The 21629-nt window shown below is 57.3% G+C and overlaps 1 non-coding gene across 1 annotated transcript; it reads right to left on the bottom strand.

Moving 5' to 3' along the window:
- Positions 1–5560: 5560 nt before the first annotated feature.
- TRNAA-CGC (transfer RNA alanine (anticodon CGC)) lies at positions 5561–5632 on the bottom strand. The gene has a single exon. It is a non-coding gene; the product is annotated as a tRNA-Ala (tRNA).
- Positions 5633–21629: the final 15997 nt, after the last annotated feature.

Here is a 21629-nt window from a genome sequence, read left to right on the forward strand (position 1 = left end):
TCACCTCCAAAGGCTGAGCGGTTTTGCCCCTTTTCCAATTGCTTTGTCAATGCCCCCTTCCCTGGAAAGGGATCCCAGCTGCTTGGCTTCCCTACCCTCTAAATCCAGGCTACTGGCCCCGTTATCCCAGCATCGGAGCAGCCAGGTGATGATGTGCTCGCCTGGATGACGACCAAAATCTTTTCGCATATCTCGCAGCTCACTCAGGGATAGGGATCGGGTGGTCACCATCTCATTTATGGGTTCTTCCTCCTGTGGTTCTCGTGATGGCCCTGGTTCATCTTCATCCCTTACTAAATGAACTGATTTCCTCGTGTATTTTTTCTTCTGTATAGGGGCAACTGATACCGGCGCAGGTTGGTTCTCTGGTTTAGCCGCAGTGCCTGCCACTGGGGTTGGAGTGGCTGCAGTGCCTGTGGTGGGTGTTGGAGTAGCTGCAGTGCTTGTGGCTGTGGTTGGAGTAGCCACAGTGCTCATGGCTGTGGTTGGAGTAGCCACAGTGCCTGTTGTTTTGTCATCAGATCCAGAGACCCTCTCTTTCCCTTGAGGGTACTGAATAGTGTTGAACAGGGCTCTATAAGCAGGGGCCAGTCCCCAGCATGTTGCAATGAGTTGTGTCTCTTTGGAGTTGCCAGGGTGAGAACATACTTCTTCCAAATACTTTACTAGTTCTTCAGGATTCTGCCCTTGTTCAGGGGTGAAGTTCCAAAACACTGGAGGTCCCCACTGCCCTAGGTACTTGCGCATACGATCCCACACACCCTGCCACTCATAACTCTCCAGCCTTGGGGCAGATCTCTGGATGATATTCTTAAATTGCTTACTAACCTTTGTCAAAACCAAAACAATATTCCCAAGAAGTATCAATAGAAGTATCTTAACTGCCCAGGGATGTTCAAAATACTGAAAACTTTCTGTAATGAAGGAGGAAGCATTATAGAATAAGGTAATGAAGGTGCCATTCTGTAGTTCCTCCACAACAAACGTCTCTGAGGGAAAGGTATAATTGCTAACTCTCTCCATGAGGTGGTACCCGAAGTACAGTAATGACTTGTGTATAAAACCCAGATACAAAACCATGCTCAAGGTCAGGATTTTGATAAGGAACCTCCCAATCAAAACATCCTTAATCACTACAGAGCATAGCGCAATGCACAGACCAACACCAAGCTTTAACATGCACAGCCAAGAAAAGAACATGGTACAGATCAGATGAACTAATATCATGACCGGCAACTGTTAACAGATTCCTTAATACACTCTAGTTAATCTGTTCTTATCTCAAACCCTTCGTGCCCCACGTTGGGCGCCGAAAAGGACTGTCATGGTTTAGTCCCAGCCAGCAACTCAGTACCACGCAGCCGCTCGCTCACTCCCCCTACCCTGATGGGATGGGGGAGAGAATCGGAGGAGTAAGAGTGAGAAACACTCCTGGGTTGAGATAAGAACAGTTTAAGAATTGAAATAAAGTAAAATAATAATAATAACAATATAATAATAATAGTAATAATAATATGCAAAGCAAATGATGCACAATGCAATTGCTCACCACCCGACGACCGATACCCAGACAGTTCCCGAGCAGCGGTCGCTGCTCCCCGGCCAACCCCCCCAGTTTATATACTGAGCATGACGTCATATGGTATGGAATAGCCCTTGGGGCAGTTTGGATCAACTATTCTGGCTGTGCCCCCTCCCAGTTTCTTGTGCGCCTGGCAGAGCATGGGAAGCTGAAAAAGTCCTTGACTAGCATAAGCAGTACTCAGCAACAACTAAAAACATCAGCGTGTTATCAACATTCTTCTCCTACTAAATCCAAACCACAGCACTATGCCTGCTACTAGGAAGAAAATTAACTCTATCCCAGCCAAAACCAGGACAGATGTCATAGGTAGATGAGTGACTGATAGGACAAGAGCATGCAGCTGGCTTGTGCAGGTGCTTGTGATGTCACCTGTACCTGTGTAGCTGATAGGGCTGGAGCAGGAACGTTCCTTGTGCAGCTCATTATGATGTCAGAGGTGCCTGAGTAGTTGACGGAGCAAGAGAAGGCAGCTGCCTTATGCAGGTGCTTGTGATGTCACTGATGACTGATTAGATGGGAGGGCAGAAGCAGACCCCTGGCTTGCAAAGCGGCTTTTGAGGTCACTGTTGTCTGAGTATCTGCTTGGGAATGGAAGGACACCTGGCTTGTGGAGGAGCTTGTGTTGTCATTTGTCCCTGCAGATGTGATAGGGCAGGAGGAGGCACCTGGCTAGGGCAGACGCTTGTGATGTCAATGGCGGGTGTTGTTATTAGGTCAGGAGTAAGCTCCTGGCTCTTGCAGACCTTTGTGAGGTCATAGGTGGTTGAGGAGGTGAAGGGGTAGAAGGGGGCACTTGGCTTGTTCATGTGCTTGCGATGTCACGTGTGCCTGAGTAGGTGACAAAGCTGGAGCAGGAAGCTTCTCTGCGCAGCTGCTCATGGCGTCAGGAGTGCCTGAGTAGATGGTGTGGCAGGAGCAAGCTCCTGGGCTGTGCAGGTGCTTGTGATGTCACAGGGGGCTGAGGAGTGATAGGGCAGGAGCAGGAGCTGGCTCGTGCAGGTGCTTGTGATGTCACAGGGGGCTCTGTAGCGCTTAGGGCAGGAGCACGCACCTGGCTTCTGCAGCTTCTTGTGATGTCACAGGTGCCTGAGGAGGTGATAGGGCAGGAGCAGGCACCTGGCTTGTTGTTTCAGGAATGACGCAGCCGCCACCTAGACCATGGTAGGAATTACGTGGGTGCCACCTCAGCAGGGCTCGGCCCTAGGTTCCTGCTCACAGAAGACGAGTCGCCAGCCCGCTGAGTAAATACGTGGTTCATTTATCCGACATGCAGAGCAGCTCGAGCTGGGTGCCTCCAGGCAAGGAGCCCCTGCTGCAGATGGCAGACCCCAGTTATACCCTTACAGACAGCTTTCCCAGAATGTACCACCCATCACCCGAACCCAAGTCCGATTACTTAATTCTGGTTGGTGGTCTCTTGATTTCCTATTGCTTTTCTTGGTCGCTGGGCTGGCCGCCTTCTGAAGCTACCTCATTCCCTAGGAATTGTTTCCTTGCTCCTTTTCTTCTTCATTCTTGCATCTGCCAGTCTCAGCTAGTTCTGTGGTTGCAACATTTCTCCCCTGCCGTCAGCTCTCGGTATCCTCCTACTCCACAGTGCCTTTAATCTCTCTCTGCCTCGCTCCTCTCCCTTTGGTGCCTGCAGGCAGTGCCCTCAGCCCTGCTGCGCTTTGCAGAGGAGCTGCCCCTGGGCAGAGCTGTCTCTGCAGCGCTGCCCGCTTCCAGGAGCTCCCAGGAGCCCAGCCCAGCTCAGCAGCAGAGGACCAGCCCAAGGCGTGGCTTTTCCTTCCCCCTTCAGGTGTCCCTGGGGCTCCAGGGGAACCTGCTGTGAAAGAGGCTGAAGGAACCACTGATGTTCCCTTCCTCAGCCAGGGAGAGAGATTTCGTTCCAGCAGTGGCATTTCTCATATCAGGAAAAAAAACTGGGCATGAGAATTGCCTTTCCTTGTCCCACCGTTAGGCAGGTGTTGTGGTTTAGCCCCAGTCGGCAGCCAAGCACCACACAGCCGCTGGCTCAGCCTCCCCCTCGGTGGGCTGGGGAAGAGAATTGGAAGGACAAAAGTGAGGAAATTCCTGGGTTGAGATAAGAACAGTTTAATAACTGAAATAAAATAAAAAGTAGTAGAAACAATAAAAATAAGAGTAATAGTAATAATAATAATAATAATAAAAAATACGAAGCAAGTGATGCATAATGCAGTTGCTCACCACCAACCAACCAATACCCAGCCAGTCCTCGAACAGCAATTGCTGCCCCATGGCCAACTCCCCCCAGTTTCTATACTGAGCATGACGTCACATGGTATGGAATGTCCCTCTGGCCACTTTGGGTCAGCTGTCCTGGCTGTGCCCCCTCCCAGCTTCTTGTGCCCCTGGCAGACATGGGAAGCTGAAAAGCCCTTGACCAGTGTGAGCACTGCTCAGCAACAACTAAAGCATCAGTGTGTTACCAGCATTGTTCTCATCCTAAATCCAAAACACAACTCTATGCCAGCTCCGTGGAAGAAAATTCACTCTGTCCCAGGCAAAAGCAGGACACTCCCCTAAAGCAGGCACTGCTGGGAGCTGAGCCAGGCTCCCTCTCCCTGGGCTGGTGCTTTCACCTGCCCCAGCTCCCATGGGCAGAGAAAGCTTTCCCACAGGAGCCATGTGGGGAGAAGGATTTGACACTTGGGCAGGAAGACGGAGCCCTGAGGGCCCTCCCTGCTGCCGCTGGTGGGTCTCCACAGCCTCCAGCTCTTGCCCGATGGGCTCCTCTGCTGCAGGCTGGAAGGTGCGCTGGGTGTCCATGGCTCCCTGCGGGGAGCATCCACAGCTCAGTATCACTGCCAAGAGCAGGATGTGGCCCTAGAGCAGAAGAGGGGAGGAGGCAGCTGTCACCAAGAGCCTCTGCCATGCCAGCGTTGGCCCATTCCCTGCTGGGAGCTCCTCCAGCCCTGGGGTGACCCTGCGGGGGTCTCGGGGGAGCCCAGGCTCACACACTCATCTTCTCTAGTGCATAGAGCTTTCCTGCAGGCAGCCCCTGGCCCCAGAGCCAGCCCCTACCTCCCCAGCTCTGGGCCCACCACTCCCTGTGGAGATGCAGGGCTGGAGCCTGCCCCGGTGGGAGTTTCCTGGGGGATGGAGGCTGTGTTTGCAGTGCCCATGTGTGTCACCCATCTCCTTGGGGGTCTTGCCTTGGGAACACTGCTCTCCCATGGGCTTTCCACAGCCGTGCTCTGCCCAGCGTGGGGCAGCAGTGCAGAAGGTTGGGGTCTCACCATCAGGCCCCTTGGGTAGGTGCTTGGGAGCTGCAGGAGCAAGCACAGATCTGGGGCACAGTGATGATCCTGCTTGGCTCCAGAGAACGGAGCCAGCCTGCAGGGCCAGAGTGTTCAGGCCCCAAAATGCCATGCAATGGGCAATTCCGGCTCAGGTGTGCTGCACCCTCACACACCCCCAGGGCCTGTGCCTCATCTCCCTGAAGAGGAGGAGGAGGAGGAGGAGGAGGCAAAGCTCTGCCAGGTGCCAGAGCAAGAGAGAACTATTACAGGTGGGGAGGGCAGAGCTGGTGGGCAGGTGGCATGGGACAGACGCTGGGCTCTTCTCCCTGGTCCCTTCCCAGGCAGTTTGGGATCTCCAGCTGGAGCCAGGACAATCTGAGACCCTTAGCCCTGGACAGCCTCGAGGGCAGTGTGGCTCTGGTCCCAAAGGGCACCTGGGCTGCAGCAGCAGCCTCACACCACATCTCTGAGTGCAGCCAGGGAGGATTCCTAGCGCGCTGCTGCTGCCTGTGCCCTCCCTGAGCTCTCCCCGCAGGCACTCTGCTGCCAAGCATTGTCCCTGGGCGGTGGGTGGGGTGGGTCTGTGGTGCAGGGCAGTGACCTGAGCTGCGGTCCAGCACAGCTGCCTGCCCCTCTTCTGAGAGGGGGCTCAAAAGAGGCACAGCCCTCCTCACCCCACAGACGGGCCAGGGAGGGAGGGAAAAAGCACCCTTGGAGATGCCAGGGGTTGAACCCGGGACCTCCCACACGCGAAGCAGGAGCTCTGCCACTGAGCTACATCCCCTTGACACCTGCCTGCAGCAGAGACGCTCTCTTCCCGTGACATGTCTGTGACAAGCATAGCCCTCTTGTCCCCTGGGTGCCCAGGCACCCTCTGCAGAAAACAGCCCTTGCACCCTCCCAAGATGGGGGAAGTCAGCAGTAGCTCTCCACTGGGGCCTGGCCCTGGCACGGGGCTGCACTGCAGAGCACGGCCCCTTCAACGTCCCTGCAGGGCAATGGGCAGGAGGAGGCTCTTGCTGCAGGCACTGCTCCCATGCCCTGACCCACTCAGGGCTCGATGGAGAGGAGAAAACCCCTGAGCCTCCTCTGCCCCCCAGGGCTACAGCCCTCTGTGCCACACACGTCGCCAGCCGCACAGCAGGAGCAGAGCAAGAGGGTGAGGGAAATGGCCTCGCTGGGCTGAGGTGCCCCCAGGCTCTGACGGCACCCCAGGGTGTGTGGTGGGGGGACATGGGGGCAGAAATCTCACACGCCCTCGTCCTGGTACCGGGCCTCCCCCTGCACCCCTCTTCCCGCCAGCATCCCTGGAGGTGAGGTGAAGGGCAGGCTTCCATCTCCATGGGGCTGATGCCCAGAGAGGAGCACACACGTGTTCCATCAATCATTGCAGCAGCGGGGCAAAGGGGGCCAGGAAACTCTGCTCGGGCCAGCGTGTGACTAAACAGCACTGACGCCCGTGCACTGCAGTGGCTGATCCTCAGCACGGCTTTGTCAGCTGTCCTGGGCACATGAGAGGTCTGGCTGCGACAGAGCTCCGCAGGGAGGATGCTGGCACTCAGGCCTCAGCTGCAGGGAGTGCCTCTCCCTGGGACTGGGGGGACGGTGGCCTCTGCTCGGGGAGCTGAGGGCCAGGGGAGGGAGGTGCGTGAGACACAAGCACGAAGCCTGCCCCTGCCCGGGCAGCACACTGCTTCCCCCCGCCTGCATCCCCCTGCCCTGCTCTGCAGGCTGGAAACCTGGGACTGGGGCAGGGCAGGGCAGGGCAGGGCAGGGCAGGGCAGGGCAGGGCAGGGCAGGGCAGGGAAGGGAAGGGCAGGGAAGGGCAGGGAAGGGCAGGGAAGGGAAGGGAAGGGAAGGGAAGGGAAGGGAAGGGAAGGGAAGGGAAGGGAAGGGAAGGGAAGGGAAGGGAAGGGAAGGGAAGGGAAGGGAAGGGAAGGGAAGGGAAGGGAAGGGAAGGGGCAGACCGGTTGCTGGCTCTGGGTCAGAGGCACAGCATCTCCACAGGCTGAGCAAGCTGCAAGGCTGGGGACAGGAGACACTCGTCACCACCCACGTGTCGTGCCACCTTTGTGCTCGCTCTCGCTGTTCGATCGCTTCTCAGAGGCAGGGGAACAAGCGGCTGCTGGTGGCCAGAGGGCAGGAGGAGCTGGCACAGACCCATGGCCCCCACGGGCAGAGCTGCCCCCAGGATGGGTTGTGTGGCCCCGGTGCCCTTGCCCTGAGATGCCAGTGGGAACCAGGAGCTGCGTGGTGCAGGGAGCCCTGCGGGCTCTGCCGCTCTCTCACTGCCGTCTCCTTTCAGCTGCTGGCCCGCATTAACATGGATGCAGAGGAGTTTGCTGACATGTGCAAAGTCTGCAGGTTTCTGAGGCGTCCAAGCGTGGTGATGCTCTCAGTGATGCTCAGAGGCCTCGTCACCTTGTCGAAGGAACCCGAGATGGTGAGCAGGGCGCAGTAATGTGACTTAGGGGTCAGGGTGGTCTTTCACCACTTCACAAAAAGGAAACCGTGCTTTTCATGCAGGCAAGAACAATGCAGGTCCTGCTGCCAAGCATCATGGAGAGCCTGCAGGATGCCAATGCTGACGTGGGCTGGGGAGGGCCCACCCAGCCCTGGGGAGGGCTGCTATGAAGAAAATTAACTCCATCCCAGCCAAAACCAGTGCAGTCAAGCCCATCCTACTCCTGCCACGCAAGCGACACGCAGCAGAGAGGAGTGTTTGGGCACACTGGAGGGGCTGTTGCATCCCACAGGCCTTCGATCCCATCTCTTGTAACTGCCCAACTGCAGCCAACCCCCAAACCCCACCTGCCCGCATGGGATCCCAGTAGCACAGGCGTGTTGGTGCAGGGGGCAGGCGGGGCTTTTGGAAAAGGACTGGTGAGAAAGGGGATGACTGTTGCCCAGGACAAGAGGGGAAATGTCTCTCCTCTCTCCCCAGCTGTGCCGTCTCCCTGCTGGTGTCATAATGCACCTTCAAATGATGTGGGCTGATGTCACAGGGGGATGCCCCACATCACAGGGAGGTCTCCCCAGCGCCGCAGAGGTGCCGACACTTCCCGGCAAGGCCTGGGTGCTGCTGGGCACTGCTCAGGGGCTCCCCAGTGCTGCCCTTTGGAGCTGCTCCACAGCCAGGAGTGGGGTTTGGAGGAAGCGGGGCTGTGCTGGGGGACCCTCGCTGACAGGCAGGACCCTCGCTGACAGGCAGGGCCCTCGCTGACAGGGAAAGTAGGGGCACGTCGGAGAGGAGTTTTGGGCAAGGAGCTGCAAAGAGCATCCCTTTCCCTGAGCTGAGGGGCCATCAGCAGTGCGATGGAGGGCTGCTGCACCGTGGCCGTCAGCTTGGAGCTGAGCAGCTTGTTCCCCACGCTCCTGTATCTCTCCACCAAGGGTAAGGGTTCTGGGAGCTCCTTCCCAAGGGGAGGCACCGGGGCTGTCCACTGTCAAAAGCTGCCACTGCTGGGCTGTGGGGGTGGCTGGAGGGGGCTGGGGGCTGCTGCGAGAGCCCTGCCTGAGGGTCCCACCGGGCTCGGGGAACAATGTGGCAAGCAGGACTCCCGGCTGCCCTGAGTCCCAAGGCTCCCATGGGAATGGCTCGGTGCCCTTGCGAGGGGGCCCATCCAGGGCCAGCTTTCCCTGGGAGCGGGTACCACTTGGGGTTCTGGCTCTGGGATGAAAAGGGGTCCTGCATCGTGGGGCTGGGGTGTCCTTCAGCTCCCACGGGGCTCTCACCAGCCAGCTGGAAATGCCTCTGATGTAAATCAGTCCTTTACCTTCAAGCAGTCTGCTTTGGGACAACCTCTGTTCCTTCCCAGGGGATCCTCTTGTGCCACCAGGCGGGCAGACCGTGTCCTGGGCACTGGGGTGCCATCCCTTTCTGGGGCTTAGATGGCCACTGCCCTGGTCCTGAGCCCTTCCCACATCCCCTTTTCTGCTCCAGCCCTGTCCCGGGAGCAGAGGAAGGCTGGCAGTCTGACATTGGAGCACAGCCCAGCTCCGCAGCCATGGCAGTGTTTGTTTGGGCTGTTTGTGGACACCCGCCTCTGTCACCCCCTGGGTGAGGAGCTGGCCGAGAGGCCGTGAGCCGGCTGGCCTGCAGCCTGACACCTCTTTCCCTTGCTTTCCAGAGGTTGTGGCTGTCTGGGATGCTGTGTCTGCGTATATCCTGGGACAGCTGAAGCTGGACAAGGTGGGCTGGCGTCTTGGTCCTCCTTTGCCCTGGAGAGCCTGGGCCCCAGGGAGCCATCCCTCCTTGAGCATCGTGGCAGCACACCGAGACAATCCCGTGTGCCCAGAGCTGCTTCTTGGTCAACCAAGAGAGAAACCAAGGCCAGATCGAGTCTGAGAAAGCACTTGGCGCACAATAGGGCTTCACTCTTCCCTGTGCTCAGAGTGGAGAGAGCAAGCAGAGAGGCAGGGGATTATGCTGGGTCCATGCCAAGGATAATCCCTGGGAATCAGTGCCTGTGCTGGAAATGCCTGGGCTCTTCTCCAGCCAAGGGACGTTAGCATGTGTTTTGAGGAGGGGAAGAAAACCAATGGAGAACATGGGCCTTGGCCACAGCTTTTACTTTTGCCATCTCTACAGTACTCACTCATCAGCCTTTTTGTCTTCTTCCTGGGCAGGGTGTCCTGCTTGCAGGACTCGGGACCTTCACTATGGTCCAAGAGCAATGCCAGGGCGACAAAGAGGTGTATGTGGTTCGCAGACCCGTCTTCCAGCTGGATATTGATGTGTCATGCCTGCAGGAGCTGACGTTCCCCACAGTGGTTATCCCTGGTGAGGAGGCAGCGGCCACCCTCCACTCTCAGCCTCCATGTCCGGGGCTGGGGTGCGTGCTCTCTGCTCTTTGGAAAGGGCTGGGAGAAGTAGAGAATTGCGTCCAAAGGTTGGGGCATGGCTTGAGCTCCCCCAAAACAAACCACTCCCCAGGAGCTCTTTTCTATGGCATTTTGTTATGACTCTTAGATGGAAATGTGGCCTGCTGTGGCAGTGACGCTGTTCCTCCTCCTTCCAGGCAATGTCAAGATCAAGCCGCTGAACTACAGGTGGCTATCGCGAGCCACCTCCTTGCCGTGGCACACGGTGGAGGACTGTGTGAAAGAGACCATACTCTTGTACTCTTACCACCTGAGGAACAGCCAGCACCTCTCCTTCGCCTTCAAGGACATTGGCGTTCTGTCCTGCGAAGACGGTGTCCTGTGCATGCGGTTTTACTACGACTGCGTCACAGGGCTGGAGAGCAAGGCCAGCCGCATTGCACTGCTTCACACTGTAAGCTGCTCAGGTTTTGAGGGCTGCTGCAATGTCTTTGGGAAGCCCACTGAAGGCTGAGCAACCCAGTCGCCATTGGCCAGCCTGGACGTTGCAGGCCACTCAAGTGCCTTTCCCCATGCTCACCCCCACTAACTTCTCCATTAGCAAAGAAAGTTTCTTCTGAGTTTCTGGGTCCTTGCCCTACAAAAAGCCTGGCAGTGTTCTTGCGCAGCTTCAGTGTTTGCTGTGCAGCTTCTCCAGAGCAGAGCAAGGGCTAACGCTCATGGAGGACGATTTGGAAGAGGGGTTTGGAGAAGTGGCTTTCTTTTGGAGCAGGAGACAGGTCTGCTTCCTTTGGGAGCCAAGAGAAAACTGCCTTGGAAACCTTCCAACAGCTCTGGGTCACTTTGCAGAGGCTGTGGATGCCAGTTGCAGATGTCTGCGGTGGAGCGACCACCGCTCGGGGGATGCAGGCTGCTCCTGCCCAGGCATTCCCAAGGTGAGTGCGTTTCCTCTGCAGCCCTCGACCGACCGACCGAGCGGGCGGCTTCCCAGCTCCTGCTCAGCAGCGCGCATTGTCGGGGCTCAACACTCAGCATCGCGTCAGGGCTCAGTCCTGAAGTGACTGGTTTATGGTTAACTAATGCTGAGTTTGGGCTATGCCTGTATTCTCCTGCAGCGACTGGGCACCGTGATTGTGTTTCTCACGCCCAGCCTGCCGTCATTCCCACCAGAGAGAAGCAGCTGCACACGGAGAGGACTTGAAGCTGCATTTTCTGGTGTTGGGGGGAGATTGCCAGTAAAACCTGTGCATGGCCACAAAGGAAAAGGGCTGCCATGCCTTGCACGACAGTCAGGAGGATTAGTGCTGGGAAGCTGCAGAGGGTAGAGGGTCACCCTTCTTCAAGCCTGTGTCATCATTTGCTTTCCAGGTTTCAGTTCCTGGTGGTCAGCAGAGCGCTGGCCAAGTCTTTCGCCACCTGGCACAAGAAGGCTGCAGAAAAGCATGGGAGCAGAAGAGGTACGGGTACCCTGCCCCACGCTGGGTGACCACAGCCCAGTTAAAACGCACTCTCCATGCGGCTGCTCTGAAGAGCTTCCTCCTTTCCCAGGCACAGAGGGGCATCCTGACCAGCTGCTGCACAGGCGGGTGAAGTTATCCCTCCCCGTGCTGCCAAGCCAGGGGCCAGGCACAAGGCAGCAAGACATGGGGAAGAAGCCTTCTGCCAGGTGAGAGCCTTGTGGGAAGGGATGAAAGGGATCCTTGCACCCATGTGGGAGAGACATCCCCTTTGGACAGTGCGGATGCAGGGACTCAGGAAAGTCCCTGACTCATGCCCCACGGTTTTTATGAGCTTGCTTGCCCCATGGCAGGCCCCTTAGTGAGGAAGACAGCACATGCTGAGTGCACCCCACATCGCTTTGCTTGCCCTCACAACAGAGCTGAGGTGCAGCCCTCTCCCATCCGTCTGATGGGGCTCAGGAAAGGCTCCCCCTTGCCATGGGAGATGGCCCCACCTCCCCTGCTGCTTCTGCCAGCCTGGGGAGCCTTGGTACCAGATGAAAAGGAGAGGCCAAAGTGCCCCGTGCTCATGCCGACTCCTCCTGGTGTCTCTTTGCAGTGTGCTCCCCCCGTGTCCAGGCAGCTCCCCCAGGACGAAGGAGCCAGGCAGGCAGGAGCCAGCTCCTCCAGCCAGGCCCACCGCTGCACTCCCGTCCTCTGAAGCCTGCAAGAGAGCGTTGCAGGTACGTGCTCTGCCTTGCTGTAACTACCGTGCTGGTTGAGACTCGGCAAAAGCCTCTTTGTGCAGAGAGCCATCCTGAAAGGATCCCTTGGCGTGCGTTCATCGTAACCTGGCTGTCACCTCCTTCAGATCTTCTTCAGGAAAAGGAAGGGGCTGCACGTCCTTCCCGCCTGTTATTGCCCCTGGGTTTGTCATGAAACACTTTATTGTGTCCAGGGGCTATGGAAAGTGTACAAGTCCTTTCTAGGTCATTGACAGTGGAGGTCTTTGCTCGCTCAGCTGTGTTTGCCATGAGTTGAGGAGCCTGGCATGACTCCATGGCCCCTCATCTGTTAGGGGAAAAGCACTGCTGACCGACCAGCTGAAGCAAGAGGCACCGACATGGGCCAGGCCCAAAGGAACATCCCCTCTGGGAGCTGAGACTAATCCTGTCTGCTGCTGCGTTTCCATCCCCTCCAGGAGGTCTGGCAGCTGTCTGCAGAGTGGGAGCGAGGGAAGACCCAGTGGCAAGAGCGGCGACAGCAAGCAAAGGCAGAATGGGCAGCGTGGGAAGCCTGGTCTGCAGGGGAGGACCGACAGCCGCCCCAGGTACGGGCAGTGACTGACACCGCTGAGAGCAGCAGTGACCCTCTCTCTCGGGGCACCAGGGCGGCAGGTCTCCAGGGAGTGGGAGCAGGACTGACCCAGCTGCAGGGCAGGGGTTTGCCTGCTCATCCCTGTCAGGGAGATTGGCAGCAGGGTCCCAGGGGCAAAAGCAGCCGTCGGCCATGATGACGGGCAGACGATGCTGAGTCTCCCAGCTCCCAGGTCCTGCTGCAGGCTCCTCTGAAGAGAAGTCCTCTGGCAAACAGCACCTCTGTTTGCCGTCTGGTTTGCTGAGAGTGTCTCCTTCTTGGCAGGCACTGGGCACTGGAGGCACTTGGACTCCCCACCCTCCAGCCCAGCCCAGGAGAAAGGAGGTCACCCAGAGGTGGAGAAAGGCTGAAAACCCTCTCCCAGCAGAGGAGATGGCAGCAGCAGCCCAGCGGGAGAGACTCCGGCCTGAGTAAGTGTGCGCTGGCTCTGCACACAGCCCGGGGCCGCCGAGCAGTCGTGACCCCACGGGCTGAGGGATGATGCTTCCCTGTTGTTGCAGGCACCTTTCCCCACGAGCGCTCCAGGTCCTCAGAAGGCTGGAGCCGTATCAAGCACGGAGGAACATATTCAAGCACGTCACTGACAACCACAGGCGGCGTCAGGAGCAGCAGAGGCAGCTCCCCTGGTAACTATCTCCAAAAAGAGATGGTGCTTCCCCAGCTGCAAGGGAAGCCCATCCCTCCACTGAGGGCAGCCCTGGGGGAAAGAGGATATTTCTCTGACAGCCCTTGTGAGACTGAAGCAGGTTCTGGAGCTTGGCTGTGGGCTGGATCTCCCTGACACCCAAGGGGACTGCCTGCGCATCCAGAATTGGCTTTCCATGTGGGATGTGGAAGTCCTGGCTGAAGACAGAGGGGTCCCTCTGATGGCTGGCTCTCCCCTTTCCAAAGCAGAGAGCATGTCCTTCCCTTGAAGAGTCTTGGGCCAAGACACCTCTCCCCTGGGGGGACACCTGTATGGGGCACGCAAGGTCTTGGCCCAGCCTCACTCAGCCCCAGGCTGATCAGCTGCACCTAGGACCTTCTCATGGGCTTGGGCATCAGGGGCCTCTCCCACTTCACAGGCACCTTCAGGCTTCATCGCAAGCAGATCCCACCACAGGTGGCCTGAGCTATGCCTGCAGGATTTCTCTGCCTTCTCCCTCTCCATACAGTCATAGGCTTTTCTTTCTTCCTCCCTAGCACTAGGTGCTGGTACCGCAGCAGCAGGGAAGGTGCCGGCAGCAGCGGCTGTAGCAGTGGCTGTTAGCAAAGAAGCTGGGAGGCTTCTCAGCTGCTGAGATCCACCTATAAATACAAAATAAAGAGCTCTGGGGCTGTTCCCAGCTGGACTGACTGGCCTGTGCCCGGTGCTGGACCGCTCTAAAGGGATTATGCACACCCCATGTGTGATCCCAGAAGTGCTCCTAGGTGGAGGAGGGAATAAAGTCCACACATAGCCCACAGCTTGAAGACGTGCAGCCCCACTCCTGCACATCCCAACACACAGGCAGCATGACAGAGGAGGCTCTCACACCCCTCCTGGGAACCCAGCACAGCTGGTGCCTCCCTGCAGCGCCTGCACGCTCATGCACGCGGCATGGAGAACCACCAGCAGGGCCAGCAGTCTGTGTGTGATTGCAGGGCTGTGACCACACCGGGACCACGGAGGTGTGGTGGGTCAATGGCACAGCAGGACGGCTGCAGTGGAGGGACACGGGCTCTTCAGGAAGGACCATCTGGGGAGGCGAGGAGGTGGACTTGCCTCCTGCTCGGGGTGGGACGGGAGCCAGCTTATGGCTCAGGATCAGAAGGCAGACCAACGTGGGTGCTGCGTTAGCAGGTATCTGCTAGAGAGCTGTTCAGGAGGAAGATGTAGATGAGGCCTTCTTGAAACAAGTGAAAGAAGCCTCACATTCACAGGGCCTGGTCCTCATGGGGGGCCTGAACCACCCTGGTGTAGCTGCTGGAAGGACAATGCGGCAGGGCCAAGCAATCTAGGAGATTTCTCGAGTGCATTTCCTGGCACAGGTGATGGGGGAACCAAGAAGGAGAGGTGCTCTGCTGGACCGGGCACTGCTGAACAAGGAAGAACTGCTAGGGGATTTGAAAGCCAGTGGCAGCCTTGGCTGCAGTGACCATGAGATGGTGGAGTTGAGGATGCAGAAGGGAGGGAGCAAGGCAAAGAGCAGGACTAGAGCCCTGGCTTTCAGGACAGCAGATTTCAACCTTGTCAGAGATCAGTTTGGAAGAATCCCATGGGAGATGGCCATGGAGAGAAGAGGGGTCCTGCAGAGCTGCTTGATATTCATGGACCACCTCTTCCAAGCTCAAGAAAGGTGCCTCCCAAGAAACAGGAAATCAAGCAAAGGCAGCAGGAGGCCAGCATGGATGAGTGAGGAGCTCCTCACAGATGACAGATGTCATCTACTTGGATTTCTGTAAAGCGTTCAACACAGTCCCCCACAACATCCTTCTCTCTAAACTGGGGAGATATGGATTTGAATGGTGGACTGTTTGGTGGATAAGGAATTGGTTGCATGGTTGCATCCAGAAGGTAATGGTCAACAGCTCGATGTCCAAATGGAGACAGTTGGTGTTCCTCACGGGTCCGTACTGAGACCAGTGCTGTTTAATATCTTCATCCATGACACAGACAGTGGGATCGAGTGCACCCTCAGCAAGTTTGCAGACGACACCAAGCTGAGTGGTGCGGTTGACGAGATGTCATCCAAAGGGACCTGGAGAAGCTGGAGAGGTGGGCCTCATGAGGTTCAACAAGGCCAAGTGCAAGGTCCTGCACCTGGGACGGGGCAACCCCCAATATCAATGCAGGCTGGGGGATGGAGGGATGGAGAGCAGCCCTGCGGAGAAGGACTTGGGGCTACTGGGGGATGAAAACCTGGACATGAGCCAGCAATGTGCGCTTGCAGCCCAGAAGGCCAACCGAATCCTGGGCTGCATCAAAAGAAGCGTGGCCAGCAGGTCGAGGGAGGGGATTCTGCCCCTCTGCTCTGCTCTGGTGACACCTCACCTGGAGCCCTGCGTCCAGCTCTGGGGCCCTCAGCACAGGAAGGACATGGACCTGCTGGAGCGGGTCCAGAGGAGGCCACCAAAATGATCCGAGGGCTGGAGCCCCTCTCCTACGAGGCCAGGCTGAGAGAGTTGGGGTTGTTCAGCCTGGAGAAGAGAAGGCTGCGAGGAGACCTTATTGCGACCTTCCAGTACTGAAAGAGGGCCTACAGGAAGGATGGGGAGAATCTTTTTAGCAAGGCCTGTTGTGACAGGACAAGGAATAATGGATTTAAACTAAAGAAGAATAGATTTAGACTGGGTATAAGGAAGAAATTTTTCACACTGAGGGTGGTGAGGCACTGGAACAGGTTGCCCAGAGAGGTGGTGGAGGCCCCATCCCTGGAAACCTTCAAGGTCAGGTTGGACGGGTCTGTGAGCAACCAGATCTGGTTCAAGCTGTCCCTGCCTCCTGCAGGGGGGTTGGGCTGGGTGAGCTCTAAAGGTCCCTTCCAACCCAAAGCGTTCTATGATTCTATGATTCTATGATGCAATTGCTCACCACCCACTGACCCGATCCCCAGCCAGTCCCCAAGCAGCAATCGCTGCCCCCTGCTCAACTCCCCCCAGTTTCTATACAGAGAAGAGGTGACAGCAGCATTCTCCAATTTATAGTTGTCGTGGTTTAGCCCCAGCCAGCAGCTCAGCACCACGCAGCCGCTCGCTCACTCCCCCTACCCCAATGGGATGGGGGAGAGAATCGGAGGAGTAAGAGTGAGAAACACTCCTGGGTTGAGATAAGAACAGTTTAATAATTGAAATAAAGTACAATACTAATGATAATAGTAACAATAAAATAATGATAATAATGATGATAATAATAAGAATATACAAAGCAAGTGATGCACAATGCAATTGCTCACCACCTGCTGATCGATACCCAGTCGGCCAACCCCCCCCCAGTTTCTATACTGAGCATGACGTCATATGGTATGGAATAGCCCTTGGGGCAGTTTGGATCAACTATTCTGGCTGTGCCCCCTCCCAGTTTCTTGTGCCCCTGGCAGAGCACGGGAAGCTGAAAAGTCCTTGACTAGCATAAGCAGTACTTAGCAACAACTAAAGACATCAGCGTGTTATCAACATTCTTCTCCTACTAAATCCAAAACACAGCACTGTGCCTGCTACTAGGAAGAAAATTAACTCATCTAGGAAGAAAATTAACTCTATCCCAGCCGAAACCAGGACACCAGAGAAGGGCAACGAAGCTGGTGAAGGGACTGGAGCACAGGCCTTATGCGGAGCGGCTGAGGGCACTCTGTCTGCAGAAGAGGAGGCTGAGGGCAGACCTTATCGCTCTCTACAGCTGCCTGAAAGGAGGGTGTAGTGAGATGGGTGTTGGTCTCTTCTCCCACGTAATTAGCAATAGGGCAAGAGGAAATGGGCTCAAGCTGCACCAGGGGAGGTTTAGGTTGGATAGTAGGAAAAATTTCTTCACGGAAAGGGTGGTCAAGCATTGGAACAGGCTGCCCAGAGAGGCGGTGCAGTCACCATCTCTGGAAGCGTTCAAAAACGGGCAGATGTGGCACTTGGGGACATGGTTTAGTCTAGTCTACCCTTGTTTGGTTTAGTGTAGACTTGGTAATGTTAGGTGAATGGTTGGACTGGATGATCTTAAAGGTCTTTTCCAACCTAAACGATTCTATGATTCTATGATTGTGTTTCCCTCTTGCTAGCTGGTGGGGACAGAGCTGTTATTTTGTTGATCACATCCATTGGGAGCTGACGACGTCCATCTTGCCATTTTATTTCTAAAAATTGCATCTCCTGTGCAGGTCCCTTGACCTTTCTTTGTTTGATGGCAAAACCGGCCTTCAGAAGGATTTGGACTATTCTCTTTCCCTTCTCAAAAACTTCTTCTGCTGTATTGCCCCACACAATGATGTCATCAATGTACTGCAGATGTTCTGGAGCTTCACCCTGTTCCAGTGCCGTCTGGATCAGTCCATGGCAAATGGTGTATTTGGTTTCTGTACGTGCACGAGTAATTCTGCCTCTACCTGCAATGATATCCCTAACGCCACGTACCATTATTGGTCTCGGTACGTGTGTGTCACTGTAACGCTATTGCTGTCTCGATCTGTAGTGGTATCGGGATCTGTAATGGTATTGGTGATGGCATCTGTCATGGCACTTGTTTCTGCATCGGTATGTGTAATGCTATCGCTATCTGCCGTGGGATCAGAATGTGCGATGGCCTCTGCATCAGCAAAGGCATTTGTAATGCTCTGAGTGTCTGCTGTGGCCTCTGCATCTCCTAGTGTACCTGCACCTGACTTTGCATCAGCAATGGTCTCTGCGGTGGTTTCTGCAGTGCTATCTGCAGCTGCAGCAGAATCTGCATCTGGCATGGCGTCTGCATCTGCAGCGCTATTGGCTTTGGTGTCTGCACCTGTGGCATCTGTGCATCTGCAAAGGTCTGTGCAATGGGTTCTGCAATGGTATCTGATCTGCCATGCCATTTGCAATGCTGTCTCCGTCTGTAACGGCATCTGCATCTGCTCTGGCATCCGCAACACTCTATGCATCATCAATAGCATCTGCAATGGGAACTTGCGGTGCAGAGGTGTCTGATGGTTCCTCTGTCTGTCACGGGCCCTCAGTCGGTAATGGTGTCACTTGCTGTATGTGCTGCTTTTGGTGTAATTGAAAGTGCACTTGGATCAGTGACTGCACTTGTATCCTCAATTGTATGTGCAATTGCACCTGTATCTGGAATTGTATCTGGTTTGTGCCTGTCCCTGCAGTTGTATTGGCAATTCAGTGTGAGTCCGTGCCTGTAATGATATTGTTCTCTGTGATGATGCTGGCAGCAGTGTATTTGATGGTGCCAGTATCTGTGTCTCTAATGGTATCTGTGCCTGTACCCGTAATTGTACCCGTAACTGTATCTGCATTGCTAACAGTATCTGGACCTGCACATGTACTTGGAATGGTTTCTGTATGCGCACACGTAATTCCCTCTCTAGCTGAACTAGGAAGCGAAAACTAGGTTGTGCGAAAGAGAGGTGCTGCAATGACAGACAGTGAATTTCACACCCTGCCTCATATCCAGAGGCTCAAGCTCGGCACGCTCCATGCTCCTGCGTGGCAGGCGGCTTTCCGCAGCAATGCTGCTCACCGGGCGTTGTTAAAGACATCAGCCTCACAGATGTTTCTGCCTCCCCCCAGACAGCCCTGATCCCCTCAGTCACTGCCTGCCTGCCGGGTGCCCCCACCCCTTCCTCCTGGTGCTCCCCTGCGTGCCAGCAGCCACGGCTCTCTGAGCAGGAGAGACACTCCACTCCTCTTGGCAGCCTGCAAGCACAGACTAGAGCACAGGGCTAGTCTTTTTGTTCCCCTTCCTGGGCTGCACTTCCGCCCCGGAGCTGGGTGCTGGATCCTGGTGGGGGCTGGGTGTTTCAGCCCTGTCTTGGAGCCCAAGCGGTGTGTGTGTCTGTGCACACCCGTGCTGCACGCGCCTCTCTGTGAGTGTCTGCGTGTGCCTGCTGGGAGTCCATGTGCAGCCCGGCTCCCGCATGGACCTGGTGTGGGGAGCTGCCGCAGCTGGACTTCCGCGGGACAGGCAAACCCCGCGGGGAGAGGCCGACACGCGGTGACCGTGGCTGCTCCGGCCGTGCGCTGAGAGTGGGTGCTGAGAGTGATGCCCTGTTTCCCACGTCAGCTCTTGGCACCAGCCCCGGGGAGGTGATTGTCGTGTCACAGTGGGCAGTGGTGGCCGTGTCACCGCGATGTCACTGTGGGCTTGTGACACGGGCGCCCTGGAGGGTACAAAGGGTGCTGCTCCCAGAGGCGGGGGAGCATCTGGAGGAGAACCTGGGTGCTGCTGGGCAGGAGTATGGAGAGTACTCGCCAACGACCTCTCCGGCGTCCACTGTGCAGAGGGGCCGCGCGGGTGCCCGGCAAAGCAGGGCAGGAGAAACTCCTTCTCTCCTCAGCCCCGCACCACACCTGGCCAGAAGCTCAGCACCCAGCTGGTGCAGGCCAAGCCGCGCATGGAACCAGTGCGTGCACGAGCACAGGACCGCTGGCTGAGTGGGACGCAGGTGCGTGAGTGCAGGCGGCTGACGGAGCCCCTCTCTGGGGGAGGCTCCCGTGCCAGCCCTGGCCATTCCTGACGGTGCATGTGTGTGGCCTTTGCATGAGAGAGCACGGGTGCACCTGTGCTTGGGCAGCACAAGGCACTGTGTGGCTGTGCCCGTGGGCGTACGGCTGTACCTGTGCCAGCGCCTGCAGTGCTGGGCACAGCTACAGGCGAGCAGGGTGGCGTGCCTGTGCACAGCTGTGCAGGGCTGTGTTCTCCTGAGTGCACCCGCGTGTCCACGTGCGATTGTGAGTCAGGGCAGGGCAACGTCCCCGTGAGTGTCCGTGCCTGATAGTTCCCACGGCCATGCCCCTCACACCCTGCTGGCTCCTGACGTGCAGGTGCAGCCATGCAGGCAGAGGTGCTGAAGCAAGACCTCCGCATGCTCCGGGAGTGCCTGCTGCAGTGTTCTGGTGACTCACAAAGGCACAAGGAGCTGCTGCAGTGTCTGGTAGGTGTGGAGTGTTCCCCTTGTGCCTGGGGGCTGGGGCTGCGAGACCTGAGCCCCTGAGCCCTCCTTTCCCCCTGCAGGGCAAGCAGCAGCAGGAGCTGCGGCAAACCATGGAGGAGCTCAGCATGGAGGTCAGTGTCCCCTCCTCTGCCCACGTCCCCCAGCTGCAGCACCTGGGGCTGTGTCAGGGGCTCAGTGCCTGTGTCCGGCTCCTCTTCCCAGAACCGTCTTGTGGTGCGGTGTTTTGAGAACAACCGCCGGGAGCTCCAGCAGCTGGAGGGGCTGGTGGCCCAGGCAAAGGTGAGTTCACAGAATCACAGACTGGTTGAGGCTGGAAGGGACCTCTGGAGATCATCTGGTCTTGTGCAATGCCCCTGCTCAAGCAGGGTCACCTAGAGCCACTTGCTCAGCCCCATGTCCAGCTGTGGACCGCGTCCAGAGTTGGGCCTGGGGGTCGCTCTGGCTGCCTGCAGTGCCTGCAGGGCTGGGAAGGAGAGGGGACGTGAGGGCAAAGGCAGTGCCCGAAGGGAGCCATGAGTGCACTCATGCGAGCGTCCCAGTGCCCTGATTGCTGCTTCTCTTCCCCTCCTCTCCCACAGGAGCACGTTCAGCTGGCAAAGGAGGAGGCAGCTGCAAGCCTGGAAGAGGTGCTGAAGGTACAGGGGAAAAGGAGGCCCGTTCTGACAGGGTCCGGGAGGGGGGTGCCAGTGCTGGGTCCGTGCAGCCCAGCAGCCACGGGCAGTGGTGTGGCTGCGGAGGATATTTACTCCGGGATATGGCATCCATGATGGAGGGATTGGGCCTCTGGAGATCCCCCAGGCTCTTGGCTGTGGCTGTGCTGCAGAGGGGACCCTGATGGGTCTGCAGGCACAGCAGGCACAGCAGGCACAGCACTATGGCTTTGGGGAAGGGGGTGCGATGAGTGACCCTCACTTGGGTGTACGGGGACGCCGGGTGTGAGAGGAACCCAGGCATGGGCTGGAGGGGAGGCGATGGGGAGTCTGGCGTTGCACCCTGGCCGGTGGCATGGGGGTCCTCCTCCACCCCCTGCCCCTCCTGGAGCCGTTCCCGTTCCCCCTTCTCTCCCAGGCACACCTCTGTCAGGGAAAGGCAGAGGGAGGCACAAAAGTGCGGGAGCTGATCAAGGTCTGTGACCCGCACCCAGAAGTGCCTCGGGGAGTGGCCAGAGCTGCTGAGCAATGGTGCTGGCCCCAGGACACCCGTGTGCCTGCCGCCCTGGCCCTGGCCTGACCTCCCAGTGCCCTGGGGACTGAGTGGGGATGCCCTTTCCCACCATGGCTCCCTGCAATGTGTCCCGCGTGCTTTGCAGGGGGAGCAGTGGTCAGAGCTGGCACAAGCTGTTCAGGAGCAGGCTGAGGTCAAGAAGGTACTGGGGACTGGAGGGACGGGGGCTCCACAGGTTTGTGGGAGGAAGCCCCCTCAGAGCAGACATGGCATGGACTCCTGACTGGGCCCTTTGCTTCTCCAGCTGCTCAGGAACAAGCTCCAGCACCTCCTGGAGAGACAGGTATGCCTCCGAGAGCCAACAGCTTTG

Source organism: Pelecanus crispus, chromosome 25 (genome assembly GCF_030463565.1).
Source record: "Pelecanus crispus isolate bPelCri1 chromosome 25, bPelCri1.pri, whole genome shotgun sequence".
NCBI lineage: Eukaryota > Metazoa > Chordata > Aves > Pelecaniformes > Pelecanidae > Pelecanus > Pelecanus crispus.